A 17,029-nucleotide genomic window follows, 5' to 3' on the forward strand; every position below is an offset into this window, starting at 1 on the left:
GCTAGAAGAAAAAAAGTATTGTCCGGCTTTATTTCTTGATGTCTCACAGGCCTTCGACAGGGTATGGCACGAAGGACTTATCCACAAAATCAGCAAGTCATTACCTGGAAATCATGTCAAATTACTGGAATCATACTTATCCGGACGCAAATTCAGAGTTGCTCATGAGGAGGCATTCTCTAACTTTTTCACAGCCTCTGCAGGAGTACCACAGGGAAGCGTAATAGGGCCTATACTGTACCTGATATACACTGCTGACATCCCGACAAGCAAAGAGACATTCATTGGAACATTTGCAGATGACACAGTCATTATGTCATCGAGCGAGTCGCAGGAGGAAGCATTTGAACGCCTGCAGCGTGCACTGGACAAGATCAGAAAATGGACCAAGGACTGGAAAATGAAACCCAACGAGCTAAAATCAATGCAGGTCACATTTGCACTGCGACGAAATAGTGTCAGCACTCAGACTTTCATAAACGGAATCCAAGTTCCACAAGCTTTGTCAGCCAAATATTTAGGACTGCATCTTGACTCAAAGCTTACGTGGAGGCATCAGATTAAAAAAAAAAATAGAACAGATTCGAATGAAACAAAGAGAAATGCATTGGCTAATAGGAAGACACTCCAAATTAGACCTACAATGCAAAAAACTGATATACCAGGCAATCGTGAAGCCAATATGGACATATGGCATACAACTGTGGGGATGCAGTAATATCGAAAAAATGCAAAGATGCAAAACCAGTTTTTGAGGATTATCACCGATGCATATCGCTTCGTCACAAATGAAGATATCCACAAGGACCTTAAAATCAAAAAAGTAAAAGAAGTCATCCGAGAATGCGCCGGGAGGCACGAGTTGAGACTGCACCGTCACCCTAACATAGAAGCGTTGCAGCTATTGGACACAACTCACCAGCAGAGGCGTTTAAAGCGAAAAAAGCCTCACGAATTGGTGTTCTGAATGTGAGAGATTCAGAAGCCCAATTCACAATTTTGGGGATGGAGTGATGATTCCGTAGTGCCCGTACATGATCTGAAGAGCAACGATATCACTGGTGATGATTTATCGGGAATCGATAAGTTGGCACCAAAAAAAAAAAAAAAATTCTCCAAGTAGTCGTCCAGTTCAAATCAAAAGTCAAAAGTACGTTTTTTCACATGGGATTTTTTCCCAATATTAATGCTATTTCATATTGAGTATTTTCTATTGAAAAATGTTTATTAAAATAGTGTTCTGGGTACTCTATTTTTTGTTTTCATTTAAAAGGGTTAATTGGAAGTGTGCTGAATATTAAATCGGTAAAATTTCGAGCTAAAAGCTTGTATTAGTATTTACTCGTATACTAATACAAGCTTCAATATCAATTTCAATAAACATGTTTCAATAGAAATTACTCAATATAAAATAGTATTAACAGTGGGAAAAAATCCCAAGTGAAAATAAGTACTTTTGATATGAACTGGACGGCTAATTAGAGAGATTTGAAAGCTGAATAGTATTAATAAGAGGTAAGTAAAAATGAAAGATAAAATACCCGACTATAGATTCGAAAATTCATTTTGAACAGGAAATTGACAAATTTTGAGACATCGACCGAACAACTCGAACAACAACGAATCTCGAGTCAATCAACATTTTTTTATACCAGATTCGTGTTTACTGGGCATAGATCTATAAGAAAAGTCATATCTCATCTCTGAACCATTTTTCAGGTCGAACAGTGTTATCGATTCTATTCATGAACATTAAAACATAGTTAAACCATAACTAAAACCCACAATTATTATTTATATTATATAAACCTTGAACAATATTTTGAAAGTAGGTATTATTATTTATTTATTATTAAATAGCAAATTGTCAGTGAATTATTTAACAAAACTATAATTAGTAACCCTAAAATAATATAATATAATTCCAAACATAGCATTTCATTAAACTTACATATAATATACATAATTACATCATCTTCCACAGAGGTATCCATTAACAACCCTCAAGAAAGCACCTCTAATGATCTCAGGAAGGGCATTGTACAGTGGCGGACTGGCCATATAAGCGAACATGCCCGATGGCATGTGGGCCCCACTATCTATTAGAAAATAGGGGCCCTCAGTAAAATTAAATAACTTTTTAACTATTTCACGTGTGTAAATAGACCTAAAGTTTGGGTATTTCAACAAAACAAATTTCTTACGATATACAAAAACAACTAATACCTGCTTTAACAGCCCAAGGATCGGTTTACTTTTTTTATTAGGCTCAAAATGTAAGTTTCAACACTTGCGTGGGCCCTTTTGCCGGGCCCATTTCCAACGTCAATATTATGTATATACCAATACCTATGTAACAACTACCTACTGAAATAAAAATGGTAATAAACAAATTTCCGTGAATAATATAAACTGAATTGCTTATAACAATTTTGATAGGACGATTCATCATCAACCAGCGGTTTAAATTTACTTTATACTTTCAAAATAACATTTGATTATACTTCGACGATATAATAAGATTTAAATACACAATTTTAAACAGTTTCCGAATATAAAATCTATTCCTAATCTAGACACATCCATGTAAATAGAAATATAGGATAGGGGCCCCCTCCCCAAAATCCCGATTTTCGAGTAACATTAATTGAAAATATTATGCATTTTTTTCAGGGACGTAATTTGGGGGGAGGGCATACGGGGGTTAGGGGGAAAGGTCCCCTTTACTTTATTTTGTCTCAAAAACAAATGTGTAACGCTTATTTTTCCGAAAGTTCGTATATTTATTGTTTTCAAGAAAAGTTTTAAATTAATATTTTACGGAATCGGTTCAATCACAAATGGTTTTATTTCTTGTATTTTTATTTTATTTACAGACGTCCATTCTCTCATAAAACAACGAATGAGATGGATTTAAACTTCATGTATAACGAATTCGGTCCAAAAAATTAGTTATTTAATAAAATTGCTTCCTGACCAAAACCTTATCAAATTTAGTACATAAAGAATACAAATATAAATTTTCAGCTTGATACGTTCAGGGGTGGAGTAAAAATTTTTTAGCTTTTTTTTAAAAAAAAAACACATTTTTCTACATTATGTAAATGTGATCAGTGATCGATTCTGAGTTCGAATTTTCGCATGATCACAAAACTTTATCTATTGTTATTACGTACACATGTACATATGTACATAGATAAAGTGAAAAGACAGTCGGTAGAAATTAAGTTAATTGAGAGTTTTTTGGTGACTCAGTTTGATGGTCGATTTTTGTCGGCCATGTGAAGATTTGTAGAAAAAAATTTTCGCCTGCGGCGCTTTTTTCCCTTTTTACATAATATTTTTTTATAATAAGTTTTTCAAAAATAAGCTTATTTTTTTCATATTTTATAACTCAATAAGGTGTATGCAAAGAATATTTTCCATTTTTATTCCGATATAAAAAAGATTTTTTGAAAAAAAATTCAATTTGACCAATCTTTGCCTGCCCCCCCAAGAAAAAGCTGAAATGACGTCCCTGATTGTTTTCTACCGAAAGTAAAAGCCACTTTTATGCCGAATTCTTTTATGATGCATTTTATTTACCTGGGACAAGGGTTAAAACGAAATATACAATGTAATTTATGGATCTATTTTGCTTTTGCCATTTTTCTTGTACCTAAATTTGTATATTTCGATTTTTGAAAATTCTATTTATTTTTTAGCGTGATGGAAAGAAGAAAATTTTGTTATATGGGGGGGGGGGGGGGGGAATTTTTTTAAACATTGGGGGGCCCCCTTTGACTCCTGGCATGCACTGATTTTAGTCCCAGTCCGCCACTGGCATTGTATATTTGAACACCTCTGTGGAAAACACTTCCTGCAGTTTTTGCTTTCTTAACTCTACCTATAATTAATTTATTCCTATTTCTATTTTTATAATTACGTATATCTCTATTCCTAACAATATGATTATTAAAATATTTGGGTAATAGATTCTTAGCTAGCTTATGTACAAATTTTAAAGACTATTTCTAATATCCAACCATTTCAATTCATCTAACATACTCGTACTTCTAACATTTTTACGTTTCCTCACTTTCAAAATTGCACGCATTGCTCTATTTTATTTATTTATTTAATAGGAAATAGTCTATAGTTTCTTTTTTTCAAATTTACAAAATTGTTAACAAAAAATAATAATTATAATATATAAAAAAACATTATAGAATTCACAAATCGGTGAAAGAAAAAAGAAAAATTTAAACATTAAGAAGCAAGAAATAAAAAAACAATAAAGTAAGATAATTACAAAAAGCAGAAAATAAAAATGTAACAGAGATAATAAAGTACTAAAAAATAAAATAATAATACAATAAAAAATAAAAATGAGATATAAAAAAAATATAGAATCGCAGTTAAAATTAAAACAATGTTAATCATCAAAAAACAAATGCGAAGCAATTATTCTAGCTTGGTTCGAATTAATAAATAATATAGTAAATAGATCAGTCGGTCAAGATTCTCCTAGTAATAATTCTGAATTGATGTAAAGAAATACCGAACAGATCAACCTATTGCAGCTCCCCGTTAAACATACGATAAACCCGCTGCAGATAAGAATATTTTTGGGAATTGGTATTGAAGGAATTAAGTGAGAAAAGTGCAACGTGTCTAAAATATCTAACTGGGATCCTGAAATCAACCTTGCTCAGTAAATCAGAACAATCAATGAAAACATTTATGAGCTTAAAAAAGAATGTAGCATCAGTGAGTCGTCACCTGACAGAAAGATTGTCGAAAGATAGGATTTTTAAAATATCGGGAACAGTAGAATGGGTGTATGCAGGATAAAGATTGAGTAAGGATTTAATAAATTTAAGTTGGACTTTTTCAATACAATCAATATAGGATAAATAAAAAGGTGACCAGATAATTGAGCCAAATTCAAGGTGAGACCTTACAAAGGAAAAATAAAGTAATTTAAGTACATAAGGATCATTAAAGGGTTTTGTTGAGCGGAGTAGGAATCCAAGAGATTTAAATGCTTTGTTGGTTATGAAGGAAATATGTTCAAAGAAGTTGAGTTTGTTATTAAGTATTACACCAAGATCCTTAATAGAAGATGATGTGTTTATGATGGAGATGGTTTAATTGGTAGTTATAGGTGATAATAGAATTATTTCTAGTGAAATTTAAAATAGAGCATTTATCTAGATTAAGAAAAAGGTCATTATTCAAACAATCTATCCAGAAAATCTATCCAGATCTTCCTGTAGCTTATGACAATCATCTATAGTGTATATACATATGTAGGTTTATAAATTTTTGTATCATCAGCATACAGTAGTATAGAAGAATGTTTGAAAATATTTTAAATATCATTAATATGGATTAAAAAGAATTAGATACCTAAATGCGATCCTTGTGGGACTCCAGAAGGATATGTCTAAGAGGATTTAAAACCATTAAGAGTTATGATTTGATGACGGTTTAAGATGTAAGAAGAAATCCAATGAAAAAGATTTACTCGGATTCCGAGGGACCAAAGTTTATTGAGTAATAGGCGTTGATTGATTTTATCAAATGCTTTAGAAAAATCAGTATTAACGACGTCAACTTGAAATCGTTTGTCCATATAAGATGTGAGAGTACTGGTGAAATTAAGCAGATTAGTATCTACCGATCTCCACTTAAAAAAACCATGCTGTTCAGGTATAATGCAGTTTTTTAAATTAGAGAAAATGAACTTATGGATATTTTTTTCTTATAGAATTTTACTAATGATAGATAGTTTGGATATAGGACGGTAATTCTCAGTGAGATTCTTATCACCTTTTTTGTAAATAGGCGTGATGTAAGATAATTTCCAATAGTCAGGAAATTTACCGTTAGACATTGAACGATTGTAAAGGATTGTTATAGGAAGAGATAATGGAATCACAACCAGCACCCAGATTAACATTGAGAGAACTGATATGACACAGTACAGTAGATACGTCATAATGAAAATTAGATAAGTTACATGAAGAAGTATCTGTATTAGAGATAGGAAGGTTAAGGGTAGAATAACTATTGAAAGTGGAGTCAAAATAGTCAGCAAAAATATTACAGATCTCAGAACCATGGGATGCCGAGTTATTCCCATAATTCCCAGAGGTACTCTTTTTTTAATTTATATATGACCAAAATGATTTAGGATTAGATTTAATATTATTTTGAATGTGAGAAATATAATTTCTGAAGCAGATTAAAGAATATTTTTTAATTCGAGCTCTTAATAGTGAAAAATTTTGATAATCTGAGGGATTTGAATAAGTATTAAATTTTTTATGGAATTTGTTTTTTTCTTTTATTATTTTAATAAGAGACGATGTAAACCAAGGGAGATATTTGGCACGCTTAGATTTAAGAATAAAAGGGACGTGGCATTCAATAATATTTTCTAAGGTATCGTAAAATTTTTTACAGGCTAAATCAATATTTAAATTGGACAAAAGTGAATTCCAATTGATATCGCTTAAAATGGGAATAATTGTAGCATAGTCAGCTTTTCTAAAGAGGAAAGTTTTATTATAATTATAATTCAAGGGTGAAGATTTGTTGTAAACTATTGAGGTGCAAAAGGATAAATGATGAGAAAACTACTAATAGCTAGGTCAAGTATACGATTATTAGTATTAGATAAAAATTGTATTGATAAAGTTTATTGTAAGATAAGAATTGAGTAAAGAAAAGAGAAGAAAGATTAATACAATTGGAAGGAAATAAATGCAAATATGCAAATGGAAATAAGATAAATCGACCCTCAGGATAATTGGTTATTAGGTCAGATACTTTGTTTAAATGGGTAACTAATAGAGTGTGGTGAGAATTACCAGGAGGAATGTAAACAGTACAGATATTTAATTTAAAAATTTTTTTAGTAATGGTAATCCAAAGGTCTTCTGTAGGAGTTAACCAACTACTTTGTAAGACAGAGGATAGATCACTTTTTATCGCTATGTTGACACCACCACCAAGTATCTGGTTATGAAGGGAATAATCTCTGTCACGCCGAAACACATGATATCTAGCATCGAAAAATTCATTGTTATGAAATGAGTCGTTAAGCCAAGTTTCAGAGAGACAGATAATATCAGAATTATTAACTAATACATTTTGAAGAAAAGAGTCCGATTTAGTTCGGAGACCTCTAACATTTTGATAATAGATGACAAGACGATTAGAAGACATTAAAAAAGAAAAAAAATGTTATTTCTAAATTTAAAAATATTAACAATATAACTATTTATTGAAATGTAAAACGTAAATAGAAATTGGCAGTAGAAAGAACACGTAGTAATACAGAAATCCATAAGCATAAATGTAAACAGATATGTACATATAAACATACACATATCTGTATCCATAGATAGTGATACGGAATTACCAAGCAGACCATTATTGGTGATACCAATTGAATTAAAATTAAATTAATAAAGTGAATTATATAATTATTTGGCATATATGTGTTCATAATATAGTAATAAACAATGATAATCAATGATATAAATAACAATTCATGATAGAATCGAAAATAAAGTGTGTTCAAAAACATAAGTCTTTCTTATGTTTTTGAATATAATATTAATATATATATTAATAATTAAAATAAATAATTAATAATGAAAATAAAAATCATAATATATAGGTAGAATTGATTGATAAGCATATATGCGTAGGTAAACATAGACATGCATATATAAATGAACATGCATTAGTAATTATAAATAAAGATATAAAATTATTGTTCAAATAATAATCATTGTTGGCCGCAAATCAATTAGAATATATATTAATAAAATGAAATATGGAATTAATATATTCTTTAATAATAATATTTATATTAAGATAATAATTAGTAATAGAAGTGAAATTATAGTAAAATATAGAGCAAAAAGTATGGTAGAAAATATAGCAAAAAGTACAGTGAAAAATATAGTAAAAAATAAAGTAAAAAATGTAGTTGCATGCATAAGTATATGTTATTATAAGTAAAGATATAGAATTATTTATCAAATAATAATTATTGATGATAGCAATTGAATTGAAATAAGTATTAATAAAATAAAATATGGAATTAATTAATGTATATTCTTTGATAATAATATGAACATATATATTAAAATAATAATTATTAATAAAAGTGAAAATGTAGTAAAAAATATAGTAAAGAGAGTAGTGATAAACATAGCAAAAAATATAGCGGAGAATACAGTAAAAAATATAGTAAAAAATGTAGATAAAAAATTCGGGTGTGACCAACCCATGACTTTATCTATGTATTTGAGGAATATAAGAAGGTAACAAAACAAAATTCGATATTGAACTGATGACTATGATAGCGATACAAATTGAGCGCAAATGTATGGAAACTTGCACAAAACAAAAGTTCTACTTCTGGTTGTCTGATTTTGTTCAAATTTTTTTTATTACTAAAAATCACTATCAGTATCATACTCATTAAATATAAAGAAAATAAAAATAATTTTAAAGGTCAAAATAAAATAATGAAATATTGTTTTAAAAAAAAAAAACTACTTCCGGTTTACGAATTCTGACCAAAATCCTACCAGCTCTAAGTTAGTACATAAAGGATAGAAATATAAATTTTCAGCTTAATACGTTCAGGGGTGCGGACAGAGTAGTGGGTACAACATTTTTGACCTTTCTACGAGGAAAAAAATCCCACTTCCGGTTTAAAAATTTTAATAATTTTTTTTTATTTTCATCACATTGCTACAAGAATTATACTTGAATTTTTTTGTGACGATCACACATGTTTAAGGGGTCGAAAAAAATAGTGGAAGGAAAATCGAACAAGAGTAAACTGCCACTTCCGGTTGACAGATACTTACTAAATTTTATATATAACTTGGTATTAAGCTTAAACTTTTAGATATGAAATTTCAGTTCAATAAATCAAAAGGTTTCTGAGAAAAATATAAAAAACCTCGATTCTCTAGAGTAAAAGTACTACTTCCGGTTCAGATAGAAATATTTAAAATATATAAGGTTATAAAAATTATTATTTCTATCATATTTAAAAAAAATTCAGTCTGATTCAGTTAGTGGTTTGGGAGATAATTGAATTCAAAAACTTAAAAAAAAGAGGAGACCTATAAGGGGAGGTACCATTTCCGGTAACCTTAAAAATTTAAAAAAAATTACGACGTGTCGATAAGAATTTCATTAACCGATACTAAGTTTCAGTTCGATAGGACTAACGGTGTTAAAAATATCCCCAAAATACACACACACAGACACACACACAGACACACACACACACACACACACACACACACACACACACACACATTTTTTCTAGATCATGAAAACGTGATCAGTGATCGATTCTGAGTTCGAATCAGTCAAAATCTCGAGTTCGAATTTTCGCATGATCACAAAACTTCATCTATTGTTACTACGTACATAGATAAAGTAAAAATATAGAGAAGAGAATAACAGGGTCGGTAAATGTAATTATCACAAAAAAGAAAAGATAAGAAAAATAGAAAGAAAATATTAAAATAATTGCTTATCCATTGAGAAATTATTTAGAGAATCTTTTTTAAATCGTCCAAAGTCTTTATGTGCAGTATCTTGGATGTAGAGTTTTTTCTTAAGAGGGCTGTACACCCGAAACCTTAACTTTGTTGCCGTTCCTTTCTTCGATATATATATTGAGTGAATGTATATATTGAGTGAATGCGGCAGTTGCGCTTCGACCAGATAATACGTATCTTAAATCGACAAAATCGAGGTTTCGTATTCTCCTATTTTCTCCTCCAAAACTGGATCAATTTTTAAAAAAATTTCATCATTGGTATGAGAAAGATATTTTCTGTGCAACTATGCGCGTATTTTTTTTTTAAATCAATCGTTAAATAATCACGCTGGACTCTTTTCGTGGGTGTAAAAAAGAGGCAATTTTATAGATGTTTGGCGGCTCCTAGCTCCTATAAAAAAATAACTAATCAAAACGATAGATGCATCCCAGTGGTGGTTATCCATAGCATATTAAAAAATAATTTCTCTAGTACCATAATTGAAGAAGGGAGAATTGTAATACGTTTGTATGGACAAGGCGCTGGTGTCCAGCCCTCTTAAGAGTATGTTCGCATTTCTTACCCAGACGAATTGAAACCCCTTATCTTTAGCGTAGGTTTTGTTTTGGTCAATAGTTGTTTATTGGCAATGTTTAAGTGATCGTTTATGTAGATTTTAGTATTGTCAACACCAACATCTATGTATGTATATCGTTCACCGTGAGATTCTTGTGTTTTCTAATATCTGTTGATAAATGATTCTATTATCGGTTTTTTATTCGATTCTTTGCTTTGTACTCTGGTTACGAAATTTATTTGATTATTATCGATAGAGTAACTAAGTTTATCACTAATAGATTTGAGTATATTAATTAGGTTCTCACTTTTCTCACATTTAATCTTAAGAACTGATCATTATTATTATTCTCTTGGCGGAGTTTATCCATGTCTTTTTTTTAATTATCGACAGAATCATTAGTCAAATTGAGGTTGACCGATGATAATTCCGATTCAAAGTGTTTAATTTTTACTTCGATGTTGTCAATTCTGGAATCATTTAAGTCGACGTCAGTTTTTAAGTCACGGAGATCGTTCTTAATGTCTTTGATATCTGATGCCATGGATGAGAAAGTATTTAATCAAATGACTTTGTACATATGGAACATTTTAATACACCACTACTACTGAGGGAACCTTTACACGATGAACAAAACATTGTTATTATTACGAGTAATTATTGTCACAAATTATCACTTATTATAATTTAAGTTTAAATTTAACTAATATTTATATATGGAACACGTCCGATACGAATACGTGTCCGACACGAACTCTATTCTGCACTTTCTGCAGTTTATCAATACACAATCCACTAAATAGATTGAGCAATGTAGCGCAATATACAGTATGAGGCCGTACAATACAATTATATATTAATATAATATATTACTTTTATACTTAATAATTTTCTTAACCTACAAAGTACACCAACTTTTTTGCCATTTTTTTAATAATATAATCTGCGTGCACCTTAAAACTTAATTTACAATCCAAATATATGCCTAAATACTTAATATTATCTACTACTTCTACCACTCTCCCATCCATAATAATATCACTCACAACGCTTTTATTATTCATCTATGTACATCATCTTAGTCTTACTTAAGTCCACTTTCAGTTTATTCTCGCATAACCAATCACTTATGTACATACTGTAATTCCCTACATGATACATCACACATAAACTATTGTTACGTACGCCGCGGATTGAGCGAATTGCACTTAGACCAACGGATATCTGTTATCGGATTAACTAGGTGCATGCACTTACTTCCAAAGATTATATCTGGACTCTAAGTGCATTTAGGCTAAACAATGACCGTTATTAGTTATTTCTCAGAATCGGTACGGGGAGACCCAATGTCGTGGAAATACATATCCGAATACGTGACTTTACAACAGGTAAACAGATTAGGCGTCCTGAGAGATCTACCCTTTATAAGGCGGTACGTAGGCGATATCATGTCATTCTGGACTGAGCAGTGACAATGCGTGTATCTCCTTAATCATCAATAAATGCTGTGATACGACTGTTGGCCTTTTACTTGGATCCTCCACCCACCCCTACGCAACACTATAATATAAACTAGGAAAAATCTACAATATAAACTAACGTATCATCCGCAAACATACGAACTTTACATACATCAAATACTTTCACCGAATCATTTGTAGGAATCTAGCACAACTTGTGCTAATACATACATCAAAACCAGCGATCTCATCATCGATCCTGTACAAACATGCAGAACTCAGGGGCAACGACCCTTCGACCATTCCAGAAGAAAGAGTTTCTTCGTTCGATCGTAAAACAACGAAACCCGACAGTGATGTCATCAGTAGAGGTAGGATAGTCACAGTGCTATCCATTGTTCGGCAAACATTTAACAATGCATTTACAACCTTTGAACAATACACGGCCCCCTCAGGCTCCGGTGACTAGTCATCAGGCAACCGCGACACGATGTCCTGAAAACACGTGGCAGTCATTAACACGTGTCTGAACAGTAATTAACGCATGGCACGCTCGCATTCTCAAACGAACGACATCCTGGCACACTGACCCCAGAGCACGCGCCTCGAAAATAGGTCAAACACGTGTCCTGAGAACAAAGACATCTCTGCACACGGCACGCCTGGAACTTCCTTATATAAAGCCACGCAGCAGCACGCAACGCCAGAGTGAACCTCTGGAGTTCAACCAGATCACTTCTCCGAAGCTCAACCTCTTCGTACATACAATAACCATTGTAACAATTGAACAACAATAAACGATCCTCTTACAAACACAAACGGTGTTTTCTTAGACCGGGACACGGTCAAAAGTCACACCTGCCCGCGTACTAAATTGGTGACACCGACAACTAAATTGATGACCACCGACTACTAAACATTAATATATAAAATAAACAACAGAGGTCCTAATTTAGAACCCTGTACTTCATATGGAATAATCAAATTGTTAGAAACTCTTTCATTAATATCTTCTATTATTCAGATAACATTCAAACCAACTTAATACTTTCCCACCCAATCCTAACTTACTTAATTTCTCCATCAATCTTCTTCTATATACATATATTTAGTTTCAAACGCTCTTTTGAAGTCCAATAATACAGCTGCAACCGCCTTATTAGAATCGTCTATCGCTCCCATCCAACTAGAAATGACCAATTGAATGGCCGTTTTAGTTGAATGTCGCTCTCTAAAACCTGATTGTTCCTCGATCAAATAATCATTCATAACAACAAATTTTTCCAATTGATTTATAACTACTTGTTCTTATAACTTTTCAACAACAGGTAACATATTAATGGGTCTCATTTCATTGGCCTTAAAGGTACCCGATACCTTTGGCACTGGCACAACCGTGGCCACTTTCCATATGCATATGGAACAATACCTGTTTATAATGATATATTAATTATTTTTAATAAACATGAACCTACATACGTTAGTTCATGTTTCTTTTAATACTTCCACAGTTTAATCATCCATACTTCTTACTGATTTCATGCCATTCAAAATATCATTTAACCCATTTGAACCCAGAGCTCGCGTGAAAACACATGTCCCATGTGCCCAGGACTATTTTTTCGTTTATTTTCCAAAATCTTTGAGTTATTTCATGGGAAATATTTTTTATAGGATAGGGATGGATAATTAATTGATTTTCAACATTTTTAATTTTTTTCAAGGTGGTGTCGTGAACGACCTTTGGGGCTAATGAAACATGTTTTTTAAAATAAAACAAAAATCACAATGGAGTCACATAATCAGTTATAATACTTTCTCACTGGTTATTTGTAATTTTATTGTTAAGAAATTTATAAAATTAATTTTAAAAATAACAAACACGCATCTCTTCGATAAAATGATATTTTCAAATCGCATAACATAACACACGTAGGTACATATATTGTGACATATACACATCGTCAACAAAAAAAAGGGTGCACCCTTTTAAAAGAAGAAATGTCATAAACGAGATTTTGGGTTCAAAAGTCGTAAAAACAAAATACATGAAGACAAAATAATTAATTATTATGATACGGTACAAAACATTTGTCATGCAATGGAATTTCACATTTGTCATGCACAGTTATCACAAGCGGAAAACGTTTTATTTTTACAGTGTCCACAATTTCTCCTTTTCTGTTTGACCAATATCAAATGTCTTCCAACTTCCTTTTGATTTTGATTAACTTTGCCGGGTCTGAATGGGACCAATTGTTTTCGTTTTTGACCACAAAAATTGCACAACGTCTCTGTTACCTGTCTGATAAATCCTAATTTATCAAATTTACAACCAAAACTTTTGCTTAGAATCCAAGCGTTATTCACAGCTACATCGATGTTCCAAAACAGAATAGGCATGTACCATTTTTTCCCTCTAATACTTATATTATAGTTAGAAATATGGTTATCCATTTGATCAACCCCACCCATATATTTATTATACATATTTATACTAAATGGTTGATTAATTTCCACCCTACTTTTTTCTTTAACCGAATATCAGTTTCCAGGGGTGGTAATATGTATGTATGTGGAATCCGGAAGTTGAGACTCGTCCCAATTATCATTTTCTTCCAGTATCTCTGCAGTAGTAAAATTGCATTCTCTGGAAAAAAATATGTGTCATTATCCCAAGGAGTCATATACGACTCCGTCGACTTTTGATTTTTTTTTTTTCAGGAATATGAGATATATAAACGCAATTTCTCTTATGCATATTATACAATAAGTCCTACTGTATTAGAAACATAAAGATAAATAAAAAATATGTAAAAATAAAAAACTTACGTATGTTTTCTCTTCGACATATCTGCAAGTCGAAAAGCGCTCGATGTTATTCCCTCAAAACTCCAAAAGGAACTGATTTAATTTCGTGTGACTTTCTTAAAATTCATCACCAACATCTAACCAAGCGTAACGAAAGGTTTTACGGCCGGCCTGAGTGATCCCTTTATTTTACGACGCAAAATTGTAAAATGCCGTGAATGACCGCGCTGGCATACATCGTGTAAGTTCATAACTGACCGCGTAACGACCAACAACAGGAACAAGAGGAACAGGCTTTTCCTCCCGTATTAATGTGCGCGCGCAGAAGAAAAGTACGGGAGGAAAATCCTGCTCCTCTTGTTCCTGTTGTATCCTGCTCGCGCAAATTAAGTGAGTATGTACCGTTTACTATGCACTTTTTTTTATCTTTCGACTTAAGATCTTTCGATTTTCGATCTTTGCCTTCCGATATTTGCGTTTTCGGGCGTTTCACATTCGGTCCCATGAGGTAGACCCCATATGTACATATTATGTATAAACAACAACTAGTAGTAAAAGTAATCAAAATCAAAAGCAGTAGCTCTCAACTTTTTTATTGTTACAAAAAATCTTTTTCTATTTTTATTATACTATACTAGTGTTAAGCCCGTTGAGATTTCAAAGGTGGTTTCAGAAACAAATTGATAGATGATTTAAAATAATGTCACAATACAAATAGTAATAATTAATCGGGACCGGAACTGAATGAGAATCGGGATCCAGAACTGAAACAGTAATCGGGATCCGGAATTGAAAAAGGCATCCGGATCTGGAACTGAAACAGTAATTGGGATCCGGAACTGAAACAGTAATCGGGATCTAGAACTTACAATATTTTATTTGAAGTATGACATAAAAAAATATTTCGATCATTTAACAAATTTAAAAATGTGCACTACAAGGTAGAATTGAAAGGCTCCCAGATTTCAACAAATTTGCAGTTTAATTCACATATTCTTAACTCGCGAGTTATTAGGATTAAACATCAATGTATTATACAGAGTGGGCTAACTTGGATGGATGTTAGTTGAGACGTTGCCGATCCTTTATGCGAAATAATTAATGCGCAACGTTAATGCGCATTTCATTTATTTTGGGTTGCTTTATATTTTTTCTGTTGTGAAAGTAACTTATCAAATTCCTGCATTTGATATTAAAATGCTAACCTTATTAAAAAACAATAAATTTGTAATTTTTCAAATGATCTCTTATTAGAGGCTTTCAGTCTTATTGCTAATTTTATTTTTTGGTTAAAGTATTGTATTAAAGGAACATAAGACTTTTTATGTGATCTTTTCTTTTATAATCTAATTACATTTTTTTTATATTACTGGTGTTTTTAATATTACATATGCGAAATTATCTTTAAATAGTACATTTATATTTTGATATAATATTTTTTTAATTCACACAAATTTTATGAAATACTTACGATAAATGCTCATTTGTTTTATAAAATGCGCATTTAAATTATCCCCATTTATTATTACATACCTCCTTTACGTTTCACTTACGATTACAATTCAGGAAAAAATGATTGCCTCTTATCCGATCGTTTTCATACTTTGCCATATTGCTCATTTTGGTCATCAATACAAGTAAATGGATCCTCCGCCATTACGATAGAGATAAAATATCGTTTAAGAAGCGAAACAAGTCCGAAAGTTTTTAATCTCGGTGACGTCTCGTAGTCATTAATTTTATACATAGATGGCGGTAGTAAAATAAAATTATTGACATTTTTATTCAAAATAATAATTTTTACCAAATTGGACTTCTTAAGACGAAATCCAATAAGATTCTGAAGAAAATGTATGATTTTTCTTGTATGAAAATGTATAAAATGCTGCAAATTTAACCATAGATGTCTTTGTGGATGCTTATTGATATTTTTGTATTTGTTTTCTATAATACTTACATTACTTTGTACAATGCTTGAACATAGATGTCGTGTTTAATGTAATAATATATATGGGTGTATACCTGTAAAATAAATAAGTAAATATAACTAATATGTTTGACCAAAGTGGCGCATTAGATCACTCTGTTATGCCACTGCGGTATATTAAATAAATAATAATAATTAAATCAATTCTTGTGGGCAAATTCAGAACTATTCTTTATGCAAAATTTATGAGAAGTGAGTGATTTGTGCAAAATGAGGCGATCGTCAATTTAATGAAAATTATATTTCATAAAAACAAACTGTCACATCCCACTATGTAAATTTTGAATATAAGAAAAACCTATCGAAATAAACATTTATACATTTAATATCATATAGGAACGGTTATGAAAGGATAATTATTCAATAATAATCTTAAATTACAAATACAATTTTATAATACATTTCAGTTCAATGTCAAATTATAAATGTTAGTTCTCAAATTTACATTAAATAAAATAACAGAAAAAGCATTGCTATAACCTGTTGACCAATTCAATTTGCCACAGTGTCACAACTAAAATAAAATAATACAACAATTACAAAGCAAAAACTACATTATATACATATAACATATAACAAAAATTTTAAAATCACACTAAAACATTTAAAATTTATAAAATAATTA

The sequence above is a fragment of the Arctopsyche grandis genome, chromosome 1, assembly GCF_051622035.1.
Source record: "Arctopsyche grandis isolate Sample6627 chromosome 1, ASM5162203v2, whole genome shotgun sequence".
In the NCBI taxonomy this organism is placed as follows: domain Eukaryota; kingdom Metazoa; phylum Arthropoda; class Insecta; order Trichoptera; family Hydropsychidae; genus Arctopsyche; species Arctopsyche grandis.